Below are 17,861 nucleotides of genomic sequence, written 5' to 3'. Positions count from 1 at the left end.
CATACACACATCCAGATGGTTTTTATAAGTTGTAATTTTACCGCCTCCATCACTTCCTTTGGCAGCTCTTTCCATAGTCTCTGCATGAAAATGTTGCCTCTTAGATCCCTTCTACATCTTTTCCCTTTTACCTTAAACCTATGCCCTCTGGACTCCCCCACCCCAGGGAAAAGACCTTGGCTGTTCATCCTATCTATGCCCCTCATGATTTTTATTAACCTTGACACAGTCACCCCCTCAGTCTCAGGCATTCCAGGGAAAATAGCCCCAGCCTACTCAGCCTCTCCGTATAGCTCAAACCTCCAGGTAGGAAGCTTCACAACCTTTAAAAACAACTTGGATGATACTTGAAATTTTGTAACACTCAAGGCTATGGACCAATTGCTGGAAATGGGATTAATGGAGATACTTGTCTCAGTCCCAATATGACAAAGGGCTTCTTCTGTGCTGCATGACTCGATGTTGCTAAGCATCCTCTTCCTGCTCTTATCCTCCACACCTTGAACAATAAAGGAAAGTATTCAATTTACCATTTACCTACTTGACTTTTAGGAATCTGTAGATATGCATTCCAAAATCCTCTGTTTCACACCCCTTCTCATGTTTACTGTAGTTTTCCTTGCATTACTTGCAAGCTCCAAGTGCCTTTACTTTCATAATTCCATTTGTCATTTTCCTGGCACCTAGCATATCCACTGATATTGTAATAGAAGATATGTAATTATATATTTTAAAAACCCTTTATTCTAGAGTTTGGATTTTGAACTGATGGATTGTGAGGTTTTTTTCTGATTGTATGAGGAGGCTTAATAATTAATTGCCAGTATTTCTGGACCCATGTTTTGCTTAAACAAAAATGTGATGGACAAAAGAAATCTGTTTGCTTTAGGAGAGTTTTACGAGAATAGAGAGCGTAAATGTTGAAGGGCATTAAATTGCTTTTAGTGAGAAAGATCAGGGATTTTTTATTTAAGGGAAACATGCATAGCTTGAAAACCTTTTGGTTTCAGTTCTCAGATGTCCTAGCTAAATTTTGGGTGTATGAAACCTGTCTTATGTTGACAAGATAATTTTTACATATCATGCATCTTTTTCAAAAGAAAAGGATTGTGGAGACAGCCAAACTCTATTACATCCCCATGACAATGCCCTGATCAATCAGAATTTACATGCCTGTTATAGAACTAAGATTGGTTGTTGACTGTTCTGGCTGTATCTCCATATCAGTGATAACCCAACCAATCAGCACCCTCTCCTATGCTGTAGAAAAGAAATGCCTCCTTTCTCATGTTTGTTTTTTTTGTGTTCTAGTTCCAATGAATGGACAGTGAAAATCTTCAACTTCTCTTCTATTAACAATGTGTGACATAGTTCTTGTCGAGGAGGAGAAAGTGAGGACTACAGATGCTGGAGACCAGAGTTGTAAAATGTGATGCTGGAAAAACACAGCAGGCCAGGCAGCATCCGAGGAGCAGGAGAATGGACGTTTCAGGCATAAGCATTCCTGAAGAAGGGCTTATGCCCAAAACGTCAATTCTCCTGCTCCTCGGATGTTGCCTGGCCTGCTGTGTTTCTCCAGCACCACATTTTTCAACCCACAGTTCTTGTCGAACAAAGAGTTCGTTCAGAGAAGTCTGAAATGGGTTATCCTCAGAGTTAGGGTCTAATTGGAAAGTTCCAGATCAGAAGTGTTTGGTTGGAACCCTTGAGGTCTAGTTACAGTCTGTGATTACTCAAAAAAGAAGTTATCAGACTATTAAGACAGAGAATTGGAAGAAAAAAGTTATATCTAAAGGTATGATAGAGATGAGAATTATTTTTGGTGTCTGAGTACTACAAAGTGTTGATATTGTGCCAAACAGGGTATACTACTTTCGATATTTTAAAATTGTGTTATACATAAATTGTTTGGTTTATTTTATTTCACCATCAATGCTTTTGCATAGTAAGCTGCAAACTTTTTAATCATGTCCTGAAAAACATTCATGGAAAATAAAAGATCCAGTACTGATCCCTGCTTAACGCTACTGGAAACAGTATTTCAGTCACAAAAAAACCAATCCACCATTATCCTTTGCTTCCTTCTACTGAACTGTTTTTGGTCTTATTTACCATTTCCCTTTGACTCTCATGGGCTTCATTTCAGACCTCTGCCATTTGGAGCCTTACTAAAATCTGTCTTAACCACTCTTTTATTGAATTGTTTCAGCATTAAACAAGAAAGGTAAGTGAAGTTAGAGAGATTTAACTTCTCCTTACAAATCTGTGCTGACTGTTTTTGATTAAGTAATATTTTTCTAAATTAGGATTTATATTATAATTCAGAATTATTTCCAGCAGAGTGGTTAAACTGACTGACCTGCAATCTCTCTCATTTTCTCAGACTCCCTTTGCAAGCAACAGCACATCATTAAAAATTCTCCAAAAATCTGCCACTGCATTTGTAGCCAGAGAGGATTGGAATATAATGTTCAAATCTTGCTTTGCTTTAATCAAGATTTAATGATTTATCCACTTTCAAATATACTAAATGGCTGAATGTTTCCTCTCTCATGACTTTTACCCTTTTCAAAATATTACTCCATCTCCAAAACTTCTTTACTACCCCCTTCTTTTGTGAAGACAGACATGATGTTTTCATTAAAGGCACCTTCACAGCTAATGTCTTCATGTACAAATTACATATTTTGGTGTTTTGTAAGACCTACATTTTCTTTAGTTCTGCAACGATAAGACCATAAGACACCAGGACAGAGATTAGGCCATTCCGCTCATTGAGTCTGCTCAGCCATTCAATCATGGCTAATACATCTCTCAACCTTATTCTTCCGCTTTCTCCTGCTAAACTTTCATCCCTTTGATACTCAAAAACCTTTTTATGGATTTATCATATACATTTAGATTTTTAAATCTTATTTACCTATATATTTGCATGCCATCTCTCAGCTTTCCTTTATTTTATATTATTAATTCTACACTTTCTAGACATCTCTCAGCTTTTCATAATATTGCACTCACAGTATCTGATATATGATTTCACTTTTAACCTTTTTCAATGCAATGCACTCTTTTGGACCTGATTGAGACACAGCACAGTTTGGGAACTGCACCACTTGTCTTTGTGGGAACACATTTATTCTGAAGTTACTCCATCTTCTCCTTGAGTGGCTCCCATTCTCTTGACACTGATTCACCTACAAATAATTGTTTACAGTGTACTGTTACCAACTAACACATGTGCTTAGTAAAATTGGCCTTCTTCCCAATATGAACCTTTCATTGATTGCACGTACTGTGCAGAAGTAGAAAGAAGAACTCTAACCAAGCTTTGGCCCATACCTGTAGAAGTTTACCTCCCATCGCCTACAATCCACAATCACCTACTAGAGTCAGTGTTAAAGAGCATGGCTTGTGCACTAAGTATTGACTCAGTGCTGTTGATCTTCTGCCTAGTTTCTCTACAAGAATTCTACACTAATTTTGAATTGTAACGAGTTAGGATTTATTTTAAATATCAGAAATATCAAATTGTTCTACTATCAGCTGTGCGACCAACTCCACTAGATAATTCCATTAAAAAAACACTAATTTTGTCCGGTCGGAAGAATTTGCAATCACTGGATTTTATTTTATTTTGGTGGAACTGATTCCTAGCTGCATAATTCAAGGTGCAAATTAATGTATGAAGGGAGAATGGGAAGATGAACTAATTATTTAGAATTGCTTGGCTGTAACTCCACCGTGTACGAGAGACAAACGAGAGCTTGCTTTTGTAAACTACTGACCTTTGTTCAACTTGACTTTGCATTGTGTGAGCTTCCACTCAGGTCTGGAGTTCCTTTGATTTATTGCCAAGTGAAAGAAGATTGATTCAAACTGAGCTAAAGCACAGCGGGAAACATCTGCACTCGGAACTGGCCATCAGGCACTGCTGTTGCTTTGACATTGTTTCTTAGGATATATTCCAGAGCAGCTGAACCATACAAACAGCAGCACAGAAAATGTTCTACATTTAAGTTAAGAAAAAGATTTGTGAAATAGTATAATATGTTTCTAAGTGGACCTTTTACCTTCCATGTACAAGATTTAAGAGGAACTCAGAGAAAGGGAGTCAAAGATTTTGTCTGTGTGCCAACTTTGAGCTTAAGTAAGATAGTTTTTGAGTATTCTCAGGTCATAGAGTCATAGAGATGTACAGCACGGAAACAGATCCTTCGGTCCAACCCGTCCATGCCGACCAGATATCCCAACTCAATCTAGTCCTATCTGCCAGCACTCGGCCCATATCCCTCCAAACCCTTCCTATTTATATACCCATCCAAATGCCTCTTAAAAGTTACAATTGTACCAGCCTCCACTACTTCCTCTGGCAGCTAATTCCATACATGTACCATCCTCTGCATGAAAAAGCTGCCCCTTAAGTCTCTTTTATATCTTTCCCCTCTCACCCTAAACCTATGCCCTCTAGTTCTCGACTCCCCGACCCCAGGGAAAAGACTTCACCTATTTACCCAATCCATGCCCCTTATAATTTTGTAAACTTCTATAAGGTTACCTTTCAGCATCCGATGCTCTAGGGAAAACAGCCCCAGCCTATACAGCTTCTCCCTATAGGTCAAATCCTCCAACCTGGCAACATCCTTTTAAATCTTTTATGAATCCTTTCAAGTTTCACAACATCTTTCCGATAGGAATGAAACCAGAATTGCATGCAATATTCCAACAGTGGCCTAACCAATGTCTTGTACAGCCACAACATGACCTCCCAACTCCTGTACTCAATACTCTGACCAATAAAAGAAAGCACACCAAACGCCTTCTTCACGATCCTATCTACCTGCAATTCCACTTTCAAGGAGCTATGAACCTGCACTCCAAGGTCTCTTTTTTCAGCGACACTCCCTAGGACCTTACCATTAAATGTACAAGTCCTGCTAAAATTTGCTTTTCCAAAATGCAACACCTCATAGTTATCTGAATTAAACTCCATCTGCCACTTCTCCATCTGGCCAAGATCCTGTTGTAATCTGAGGTTACCCTCATCGCTGTCCACTACACCTCCAATTTTGGTGTCATCTGCAAACTTGCTGACTGTACTTCTTATGCTCGCATCCAAATCATTTGTGCAGGTGACAAAAGGTAGTGGACTCAGCACCAATCCTATGGCACTCACTGTTCACACACCTCCAGTCTGAAAAACAACCTTCCACCACCATCCTTTGTCAGTTTGAGCCAGTTCTGTATCTAAATTGCTAGTTCTCCCTGTATTCCATGAAATTGCACCTTGCTAATCAGTCTCCCATGGGGAACCTTGTCGAATGCCTTACTGAAGTCCATATAGATCACATCTACCGCTCTGCTGTCATCAATTCTTTTTGTTACTTCTTCAAAAAAACTCAATTTTGTGACAAAATTTTTCCCACACACAAAGCCATGTTGACTATCCCTAATAAGTCCTTGCCTTTCCAAATACATGTACATCCTGTCCCTCAGGATTCCCTCCAACAACTTGTTCACCACTGAGGTCAGGCTCACCCGTCTATTGTTCCCTGGCTTGTCCTTACCACCCTTTTTAAACAATGGTACCACGTTAGCCAACCTCCAGTCTTCAGGCACCTCACCTGTGACTATTGATGATACAAATATCTCGAGAGGAGGCCCAGCAATTACTTCTCTAGCTTCCCACAGAGTTCTATGGTACACCTGATGAGGTCCTAGGGATTTATCCACCTTTATGTGTTTCAAGACATCCAGCACTTTCTCCTCTGTAATATGGACATTTTGCAAGGTGTCACCATTTATTTCCCTAGAGTCTATATCTTCCATATCCTTTTCCACAGTCAATATTAATGCAAAATAGTCTCAATATAACATGAAACTATTCGTAAATTTTGCTGGAACTATCACTGAAAGTAGTTTACTCCAGGAAAGGAAAATGTTCCCTTTTACTAGACACGCCAATAGAAATGTGCATTTAATTACTTAATTCTAAATGTCTAAAATTGCTATCTAGGTGTAGAGAAGGAAACTTGCCATGACCAATATGTCTTGACCAATACCAATGGGGAGGTAATGACCTAATGGTATTATCACTGCACAATTAATCCAGAGATCCAGGTAATGTTCTGGGGACCCGGGTTTGAACAGCAACATCACAGATGGTGGAATTTGAATTTATTAGCAAAATCGAGAATTAACAGCACAATGATGACCATGAATCCATTGTCAATTGTCAGAAAAAATCCATCAGTTCACTTAAGGGAAGAAAACTGCCATCTTTAACTAGTCTGGCCTACATGTGACTCCAGACCCATAGCAATGTGGTTACATCTTAACTACCCAGTGGGCAATTAGTGATCGGCAATATATGCTGACCCAGCCAGCACTGCCATCATCTTGTAAATAAATAATAAAAAAAGTTCAGTCCTATCTCAAAACCAAAACAGGTTAACAGCTTGTGAAACCCTTTGTTAATTGTGAAATCTCATTGTACATAGTTTAGTTATTTGGAAAATAAAATTATTTGATTAATTAATTTCACATGTATCTTGGTACCATGAAAAGTTTTGTTTTGCAAGCTCTTCGTACAGATCATACCATTCAAAGTGCATCAGGGTAATAGTACAGGATGTAGAATACAATGTTACAGTTGCAGAGAAGGTGCATAGAGAGTGAGATCAATATTAAATTTAAAATGTGAGAGGTCCATTCAAATATAATAACAGTTGGGAAGAAGCTGTTCTTAAATCTATTTGTACAAACCTTTATATCTTCTGCCTGATGGAAAAGGGTGGAAGAGAGTATAGCCAAGGTGGAAGGTATTTTTGATTATGTTGGTTGCTTTCCCAAGGTAGCGAGAAGTTTAGATGGAGTCAATGGATAGAAGGTTGGGTTTGTGTTCACAACTCTGTATTTTCTTACTGTCTTGGGAAAAGCAGTTTCCAAACCATGCTGTGATGCATCCAGATAGAACTTTTCTATGGTACATGAATAAAAATTGGTAATCAAAATTGTCAAAGAGCTTTGGCTTATGAACAGAATAGGTTGTGAAAAGAGAAAGCTTATCAAAATTTGCAACATTAGGAAAAGGATTGGCAGTACTGCCGCATGAAAGATATTCAAACAAGGGATGTTAAGTATCAATAATACTCACCAATAAATCCAACAGGGAGCTGAGCAGAAACATTTTAATGTAAAATACTTAGAATGTAGAATTCAATATTGCAAGGGACAGTGAAGACAAATATGTTATTAAAATGAAACTTGTTAAGCATGAAACTTGTTGAGACAGAAAGGAATTGAAGGTTATGCTAAAAATGATATTAGAATGTTAGGAGGAGGCTGAAGAGCAGAAACACTGATGTGGATGAATTGACTAGTGTAGCCTTTCCCTGTACTGTGATGCTCAGTAAAGAAACATTATTTTTGCACAGAATGGGAGGACAATCACACAAGACTGTAGCTGAATCCTGCACCAGATTCATGTTAGATCAGACCAGAGATAAGAGATATTTAATGTAAATGGCTGGTTGTTCATCCTTCATTTTTCTCTTTTGATAGATGCTACTAAACCAGCTAAGTAATTCTAGTGCGTTTTTTGTGCGTTTTGAGCGAGGATGTACATTTTCTGACATCATTGGTTGATGTCAAAGCAAGTCAAGGATCATTATGAGGCAAGACATTACAATTGAATTTCAGCTTCCCAAGTAACTGGGTTTTTCATGTTCTGGCAACAGCCATTTCAGAGAATGCCATAATCATTTTACTATTACATAGAATGTACAGCATAGTCAGAGAACATTGAGTCCTATCAATTTATGTCACTAATGATGTGATGGTGGATTTTTCCAGGGCAGTGTATTTGTCAACTAATAGCATCTTTTGAATAAATTATATAATTATTAATTACATTAGTTTAATGTAGAAAACTAATCTGGACCAACAGTGAGTTATATATGGATCATAAATATAAATATTTAGTTTTATTAACACTCAGCAATCTGAAAATCTAAAATTAGATTCAGTATTGTCCTAGTTTTCACATCTTGTGTAGACTGTTATTGCCAGATTCATAGGAAAGCATTGTTAAAAGATTAAAACCTGGCTGAAATTTAGATGGAAAGATTTGAATTGCTGCTAATTACAACAGTGGAAACAGTATGCTTCCATTTGGGAAACTCCCTCCTAAAATGAGCTGTAAGATTGTTTTTACTGGATTAATACATGGCGAAAAGTGTGGCACTAGAAAAACACAGCAGGTTAGGCAGCATTCGAGGAGCAGGAGAATTAACTTTTCAGGCATAAGCCCTTCATCAGGAATGCCGATTCCTTCAGATGCTAAACCATCAGAGAATCCCCACAGTGTAGAAACTGGCCATTCAGCCTGTCAGGTCCACACTGACCCTCTGAAGAGAATCCCACCTATCCACGTAACCCTGCATTTCCCATGGATAACCAATATAGCCTCGGTATCCCTGGAAACCAGGGACAATTTCCTAAGGTCAATCCATCTAACCTTTGGATTGTGGGAGGAAACCAGAGCACCTGGAGGAAACTCACGCAGACATGGGGAGAACATGCAAACTCTACACAGTCAGTCACCCGGCCCCTGCAGGATGGAATTGAAGCTGGGTCTGTGGCACTGTGAGACAGCAGTGCTGACCACTGAGCCACCGTGCAACCTGCTAAATATGCTGCCAAATCGTTATACAATCCAGCAGAGGCATAGTGTTGTGCAGACTAGCCATTTAAAGCCATTACCTGTACTAAGTGCATCAATCTGGCTGCAGGAGGTTCTGGAAGTGCTTGAGGAAATGTACCTGACCCACTGGATGATTCAACATGGTTGTTCACATTACAACACCAGGCCTTTGTCATCAGTTGAACAGGAGACCACATAGTAAAGACTTAACTCCCAAATTTGAAAATAATCAGCTACATAAGTAGCAAAGTAACAGCTCAAATAGCAATGAGACACTGGTTAAGAATGGCTTCTGTGTAGAATCTGAAACAAAATGTAAGAGTTTACATAGTTATAGAATGTTAAAAAAAAAGCCATTTAACCAACAAAAGATTTGCCTGAAACAGTTTCTTTTTAGCTTTTCTGAGTAGCCAATATCTTCCAGGATCCCCTACCACAAAAACAGAGGGGTAAGAGAATCCCCAACCTCACAATAGCCCACAGTCTCCTTCCACATCATGTGAATCTGTTTTTTAATTATTTGTTTGTGAGTCATGGACATTGCTGATGGGCCGGCTAACACCCATTGCCCCTCTCGAGTTGCCCTTGATCAATTCCCTATGATAAACAGCTCATGATGTTTGAAAATGAAGAGGTGGCAAAATAAGAGTTTAGCACATAGGTGGGAAAATTGTATTGTTAGAGGCAATGAAGCATCTTTTCTGATTTCACAGTAGAATGAGAGATACCATCAGAGTTTTGTAACTTAATATTTCATTTTAATGAAATAACTGCACTCTTTTATTCATTGCACTTGTATTCCATTTATAACCTGTTGTGGATACAGCAGGAATCTCACAGGAGTCCAAGCTGTGTGTGAGATTTATGAAACAATCTGAGAATAACATCTGTGAGGTGACTGGTGCAGTCTTTAGGGAATGTGTCACATGCATTTTATGGAGAGTACAAAAATGAGATTCCATTAAAAGCAGATCAGTCAACTGCACATCTATTAACTATTGCTACATTTTTTAAAAAAACGCACTCAAATATCATTTTGCTAGTGCCTCCGAGAATTCAGGAGCTAAGGCTGTATCTTCAATTGTTGTACACGTAACTATACATGACATTCAACTAGTGAAAACAAATTGTCCAAAACAACATAATGCTGAAAATGTAAGGACCGGTCAATTCAATGTTAAAATTGAAAATAACATCTCATCTTATTACCAAGGAGCCGTAAATGGATTGAATTTAGATTATGTGCTTTACAATCATACTTCAAAATAGGTCCTTCGGGGGCTGGCATTGGAAATTTTTAAAAGTACAGTGTTGGTTCCTTAAAGTCAGTGTAACCAGACAAATTTATATCATATTACATTGAGCAAAATGTCTAATTCATCACACAATGAAAGGATGCAGTCAAAATTAAGATTGGAGTAACTGTGTGGGGAAAAAAAAACTTTTACAACAGGAAGTCTTCCAATAATACAAATGGATTACCACATTTGTTGTATATAAGGTTAGTATACATAACATCTAAATATTCCAGTGTGCTTTGCACAATAAAATATTTTTGAAATTCATTGTGTGTTATTATGTGGATATATGTTTAAATGCTCTAAAATCCTACTATATGTAATGCAGTGAATGGTCCATATATATGTTCTATTGTGCACTTGAAATTGAATAATAATATGGTCCAGATAAACAGTGAGCCTTGCTTTCTTACTAGAAGTAAAAGCTGACTATGACTGAGTATACAGAGACTTCCTATAAGATTCTCCTGATCACTCAATACCGCTGTTATGGAAGGTTAGAGAACAGCTCATGGGGAAATAATGTAAATGACCCTTTCCTGTTATTTACATATTTTCTCTGGATGGGGGAGTCATTCAATTTTCAATTTAAGAAAGCCCTTCTCTACAGAAAACTCAGGAAAGCATCACTTTTGAAAACAATTCATTACTACACCAGGCGAGTTCAAATCTCAGCACAGAGGGAAGTTACCAGGAATGGGTTATTAAGGAGAGACTGGCCCGGCTGGAACTTTTTTCACTGGAGCGTAGGAGGTTGAGGGGTGACCTTACAGAAGTTTATAAAAACATGAGAGGCATAAATAAGGTGAATGGTGGGTGTCTTTTCCATAGGATGGGGCATTTCAAGGCCAGGGGCCCTAAAAGGACATTTACACCGTTTCCCCCTGAGCTGTCCCTAATCTTCCACTGCAGCTGGATTGTGTGATCAGGAGAATTCTATAGGAAGTCTCCGTATACTCAGTCACAGTCAACTTTTACTTCTAATAAGAAAGAAAGGCTCATTGTTGATCTGAACCATATTATTATTTGATTTAAAATGTGCAATAGAACATATATATGAGAGGAAAAAGATGAAAAAGAAAAGACATGAGGGAATTTTGGATTCAAAGAGAGTGGTTCATATGTGGAATGAATTAGAGGAAATGATGGATGCAGGTACAGTTACAACATTTAAAACACATTCAGATAAGTACACGAATAATAAATTTTTGGAGGGATATGGGCTAAGCCAGGAAGGTAGGACTAGTATAATTTAGGATTATGGTTGGCGTGGACTTGTTGAACCAAAGGGTCTGTTTCCATGCTGATGCCCTTCAATATAATCATGACTGATTTCTGCCTCAACATCATTGTGCTGTCTGATATTCCATTCCACTTTAACCCACTACCAATTAAAAATCTTTCCATCTCTTTCTTAAATTTATTCAGTCTCCCAGCAACCACCACACTCTGGGTTAGTGAATTCCACAAATTCATAAACCTCCGAGAGAAGTGATTCCTCATCCTTAAATCTGCCACCCCTTAGCTACATACTATGGTCGCTCATTCTAGATTGTCCATCAAGAGGAAGTATGTTGACTTGTGGGCCAGCATTACAAAAGAGACCAGTGGTCTAGCAAGTCCCAACCAATTGAATCACATCTCTCAGGGAAGGAAGCATGCTTTCCTTGCATGTTCTAATTGGAGAAACTTTAGATTAGCAGACAATCCTACTTTAGTCAGCAACAACAAATGAATCAGATATAACATGAGGAAAACAAATCTTTATTTCAATGAGTTTTATAGGATCTGAAAGGCACATCCTGAGTAAGTGGGGTGAGGGCAAGTTCAGTCAAAGAATGAAAGAAATCAGTTACTTGAACAGAACCAATCTGCAGGGCTAAGGGGGAAAGGTATGGGAGTGAGTATTTCGGTATTTCTCTTGAAACTGCACTCTGTCTGTCACTCCCTCTGTCAAATGGCCTCTGTCTGTGTTGTAACCATTATTTTTACCTTCATTGCTTAAAATGTAAAGCTAGATTCCCTGCTAGTTTGAGCATCCTTCTAATTCAATTTTGAATATATTCAATTGAAGCTTGGTTTTCTTGGGTAGAGAGTTCCAAAGGTTATTGATTCTCAGAATAGAAAAGCCCCATCATCATAATTTTAAATGAGTGACCCCTTATTTTGACATTGAGCTTATTGTTTCTGAACATTTCGACAATCAGAAGCATCATTTCAGCTTCAGCTATATCAAGCCTCCTGAGAATGTTATATGCTTTAATTAGATCATTTCCTGATCTTCTCAACTCCAATGAGCATTGGCCTGACCAACATTTCCCTATAAGATCAGCATTGTGACCTTCTTTAAACTGCTTCTAATGCAAGACCCCTCCTTTTGAAATAAGGAGAGAAAAGCTGTACACAATTCTTCAGTGCAGGGGCTCTGATTCCCTGTACAATTATAGCAAAATATCCATATGTTATGCACCATTCCTCTTACAATCAAGGTTAGCATTTGAACTGACTTCCTAACAACTTGATATGTCTGCATGCTATACTCCTGTAAATCATCACAAAAATGTCATATTCTTCTGTACTTCAGCATTCTGTGGTCTCTCTCCTTTGAAGTATGTTCTCTTTTTCTATTATTGTTGCCAAACTGGACACCCTTACATTTTCTCATACTGCGCTCTCTCTGCCATAGTTTTTACACTCTCTTAACTAATCTATATTCCATTGTAGAAGCTAGGGGGCTGACTCTAACCAAAAAGAATCAGCTAAGTGGTCATGTGGGTTTCACAAAGGGTTTCCCTCTATGCAGTCCATTATGCAATCTGCACTGCCCGCCTTGCTACATGTGTACCTACTCTGTGCTGCCTATGTTATCTTGTGGCAGAAGTGATTGCCGTGACAGCGGCTCTGGGATTTGCACCACTGGCAACCTATTTAAAGAGCAGTGGTGTTCCATGCCAAACAGCATCTGCCATGAATAGCCCTTTACATTCGATGTGGCGGGAGAGAAACAACAAAAGGAAAATTTCTGAGGGCACGGGAGACACTTCATTGGAAATGGATCATATTTGTAAATGTATTGCTCCATTACAACATTAACTGTCCATCACTGTAACTGCAGTTACAAAAATGGAGCTACAGAAACTACAGATAGGTTCACATATTGCATCTCCATCGCCCCTCCCCCAATCCCTCCTCCCTACCTTTTATCTTAGCCTGCTGGACACACTTGCCTCATTCCTGAAGAAGGGCTTACGCCCGAAACGTCGAATCTCCTGTTCCTTGGATGCTGCCTGACCTGCTGTGCTTTTCCAGCAACACATTTTCAGCTACAGAAACTATTGTCCTTAATGCCACACCATGTTAGAACTCTGTCTGAGAGAGTGCTATTCTTTCCTTCATGTGCCTCGAAACGCAACATTGTGTCATTGTGAGACATCCTAAATTGTGAGACATCCAAAACACTTTTATAATGAAGAGACAGGAAAACTGAAGAAACAAGACTTTTTAAAAAAAAATCTACAATTGCTTCTGAGAATAAATGGGCACTGATTGTCTTTCAAATATCACTAATTTGCAGTCAATGAATGATAGTTTCACCAATCTTAGATCTGTGGGAAGTGAATGCCAATCAAGTTCATCTCTCATGTTGAATGTTCACACTCTTCGCACTCAGTATCCTCATCTTCCCTTTCGGTAAACCATTAGCTCTTCAGCATCCATTCTATGTCTGCTCCAGAGTTTAAAAAGTGTGGTGCTGGAAAAGCACAGCCGGTCAAGCTGTAACTGAGGTGCAGGACCGTCGAACTTTCAAGTACAAGATCTTCATCAGGAATGTTGATGAAGAACTTAGGCTCGAAACATTGACTTTCCTGCTCCTCGGATACTGCCTAACCAGCGTGCTTTTCCAGCACCACATTTTTTGACTCTGATCTATGGCATCTGCAATCCTCACTTTCTCCAACAGGTCTGCTCCAGTTGTGTAAGCACAGCTTGCTAGGATGATGTGGCACACTCTAGTTGGAGTATTCTGCAAGGCCATCAAGTTATTCCAAGCACTGGGATCTCATCGTTACCATCTACTCCGCAATGGGCCTGGTGAAAGATCGAACTTCACCGCAATCCCTAGCACACTATTTTATTTAAAGTCCCCATCAAATTCTTAATTACATGATTCACCAGGAAACCCATCTGTGTTAAAGTTAGTTGCAGCCCATCCCGATGGTATGTATCATCCTTTTCTCTTTCTTCAGTACTTGTTCCGGTAACCATAAATCAAAAATAATTTCTCCCATCAATCTTTTAGCCAAACAATCAACATGCTAATCCTGTTTAGCCTTTATCAGTTTTCTTGTGTTCAAGTAGTTAGGACCAGGGTTGATCTGAATTTTCATTTAACTTCCAGTTACACTTACTGCCTTAGTCCAACCTCCGAGGCCTTGGTACCCGTATGGGCACATTAATAGGATACTTATTCTCTCACTATAGTTACTATTTGACCCCAGAGACATGTCCGCAACATGGCACCAGGCAGACAGCACAAAAAAAAGCATAGAAACTGGACCAGGCGGAGGCCATTTGGCCCTTTGAGCTTGTGCTGTCATTCAATACGATCATGGCTGATTGTCCGACTCAGAACCCTGTTTCCACTTTCTCCCCAGACCTTCTGATCACTTTAGTCCTAAGAACCATATAGAACTTCTTCTTGAAAACATTCAACGTTTTGGCTTCAATTGCTTTCAGCTGTGGTAGAGAATTGCACATGCTTACCACTCCCTGACTGAAGAAATTTCGAAAGTAGAAGTTTGAAGGAGAAAAGTTTGAAACGAGAAGTAGTTTTGCCTTCTAGATTGTGGGCCACTGAGATTGAAATGCTCACCTGTGTTCCCCTGGCTCAGGTTACAAATCTTGTTCCTTAACCATCACTGTCCCCAGCAACTGTCTGTGTTTGAATAAGATTGGTTACAATGCTGGCATCATAGATTAGCTTTGTACCACATATTTATGTTATTACGAAGAATGCCTATTTCTACATCTGAAACATTGCCGAACTCCAACTCAGTTCATCTGTTGCTGAAGTTCCTGCCTTTACTGCTATATCAAAGCTTGGCAATTCCAATGTGCTCCTGGACAACCTTCCAACTTCATATCTCTGCAGGCTCGATGTTATCCAAAACTTGCTGCCCATTTCCTAATGCATACTAAGTCCATTTCTCCCCACTCCTGTCTTCACTGACCTGTGTTGGTTCCCAGTTAATCAATGCCTCATCTTTGTTTTCATAATGACAGGGCGGTTAACACAGGACTGAAGGTGTTTTATCTGAATGCACACAGTATAAGGAATAAGGTAAATGAGGTTTTGGCACAGATTGAAATTGGCAGGTGTGACATGGTGGGCATCACGGAGATGTGACTGCAAAGGGATCAGGATTGGGAGCTGAATATTGAAGGATATCCATCCTATCAGAAAGACATGTAGGTGGGCAGAGGGGGTAGGATCGCTCTATTAGTAAGAAATTAAATTAAATCAATAGTAAGAAATGAAGTAAGGTTAAATGGTGCAGAATCTGTGTGGATAGAATTGAGGAAACACAAAACTGAAAAAAAACCCATAGTTGGAGTCACGTATAGGCCTCCAACCAGTAATCAGGAGCTGGGGCATAAAATACACTAAGAGATAGAAAAGATGTGTAGGAAAGGCAAAGTTACAGTGATCATGGATGATTTCAATATGCAGGTGGACTGGGAACATCAATTTGGTAGTGGTTCACAAGAAAAGAATTTTGAGGAATGTCTACAAGATGACTTTTGGAGCAACTTGTGATGGAGCCCACAAGAGAACAGGCAATACTGAATTTTGTGTTGTTCAGTGAGACAGATGTGATAAGGGAGCTAAAGGCAAAAGAACCACTAGGAAGCAGTGATCATAACATCATCAAATTTACTCTTCAATTTGAGAGAGAGAGAAGATGGAATCAGAGGTAACTATCGTTGTGTTGCCATAGACTTACCAGACCATAGGGGCTGCTCTCTCATTAGAGAGAGAAGTGACCGGTGGTGATTTAATCTGAAGGCCACCAGACCTCAGACAAGAGAAGAGGTTAAGAAGGAGAGTCCTTCATGGTAGCCTCAAACCAGTGATGGAAATTGAACCCATGCTGGGGCTATCACACTGCTCTTCAAACCAACAATCCAGCCAATTGAGCTAAACAGTATTCCAGCTAAATAAAGAGAACTACAGAGGCATGAGAGAGGAACTAGGTAGAATTGACTGGGAGAGGAGCCTGGCAGGAAAGACAGTGGAACGGCAATGGCAGGAGTTTCTGGGAGTAATTCAGGAGACACAGCAGAGATTCATCCTGAGGAAAAAGAAACATATTGCAGGGAGGATGAGGCAGCCATGACTGACTAGGAGAGTCAAGGATAGCATAAAAACAAAAGAGAAAGCATATAATGTGGTGAAGGGCAGTGAGAACTAAAGGATTGGGAAGCTTACAAAGGCCAATAGAGGCAACAAAAAAATAAATAAGGATGAAGATGATTAGAAATGAGGGTAAGCTAGCTGGAAGTATAAAGGAAGACTGCAACAGTCTTCTGTATTTTTTATATATGTGTAAAGGGCAAAAGAGAGGCAAAAGTGGATATTTGGCCACTGGAAAATGAGGCAGGAAAAATAGTAGTGGAGAACAAAGAAATGGCTGAGGAACTGAATAATTACTTTGTGTCAGTCTTATCCAAATATTCAAGAGACTGAGGGGACAGAGCTGAGTATGGTGGTCATCACTCAGAATAAGGTGCAAAAAAACTGAATGGCCTGAAAGTGGATAAATCACCTGGACCAGATGGACTCCACCCCAGAGGTCTAAGGGAGATAGCTGAAGATAAAATGGAGGACTTCATGATAATCGTTCAGGGATCACTAGAATCAGGGAGGGGCCCAGAGGACTGGAAAACCAATAACATGATAATTCTGTTTAAAATGGGAGTAAGGCAAGAGTTGGAAAGTTACAGACCAATTAGCCTAAACTCAGTTGTGGGTAAGATCCGGGAATCCATTCTGAAGGATGAAATTTCTGAATACTTGGAAGTGTATGATAAAATAGAACAAAATCAGCATGTTTTCATCAAGGTTATGCCTGACAAATCTGCTAGAATTCTTTGAGGAAGTAATGAGTAGATTAGACCAAAGTGAACCGATGGATGTTATTTAACTGGACTTCAAGAAGGCCTTTGGTAAGGTGCCGCACAGGAGGCCACTTAGTAAGATAAGGGCCCATGGTGTTTGAGGCGAGGTGCTACCATGGGGAGAAGCTTGGCTGCCTGGAAGAAAGCAGAGAGTGGGGATAGAAGGGTCCTTCTCAGGATGGCAGCCGGTGACAAGTGGTGCTCCACAAGGCTCACTTTTGGGACCACAACTTTTCACTTTATACATTAAAGATCTGGATAAAGGAACTGAGGGCATTCTGGCTATGTTTGCAGATGATACAAAAAATAGGTAAGAGGGACAGGTGGCATTGAGGAGGCAGGGAAGCTGCAGAAAGATTTGGATGGCACGGTGGCACAGTGGTTAGCATTGCTGCCTCACAGTGCCTGAGACCTGGGTTCAATTCCCGACTCAGGTGACTGACTGTGTGGAGTTTGCACGTTCTCCCCGTGTCTGCGTGGGTTTCCTCCGGGCGCTCCGGTTTCCTCCCACAGTCCAAAGATGTGTGGGTCAGGTGAATTGGCCATGCTAAATTGCCCGTAGTGTTAGGTAAGGAGTAAATGTAGGGGTATGGGTGGGTTGCGCTTCGGCGGGTCGGTGTGGACTTGTTGGGCCGAAGGGCCTGTTTCCACACTGCAAGTAATCTAATCTTAGGAGAGTAGGC

Source organism: Hemiscyllium ocellatum, chromosome 21 (assembly GCF_020745735.1).
Source record: "Hemiscyllium ocellatum isolate sHemOce1 chromosome 21, sHemOce1.pat.X.cur, whole genome shotgun sequence".
Lineage (NCBI taxonomy): Eukaryota > Metazoa > Chordata > Chondrichthyes > Orectolobiformes > Hemiscylliidae > Hemiscyllium > Hemiscyllium ocellatum.
Note: the sequence above shows the minus strand (reverse complement) of the source record.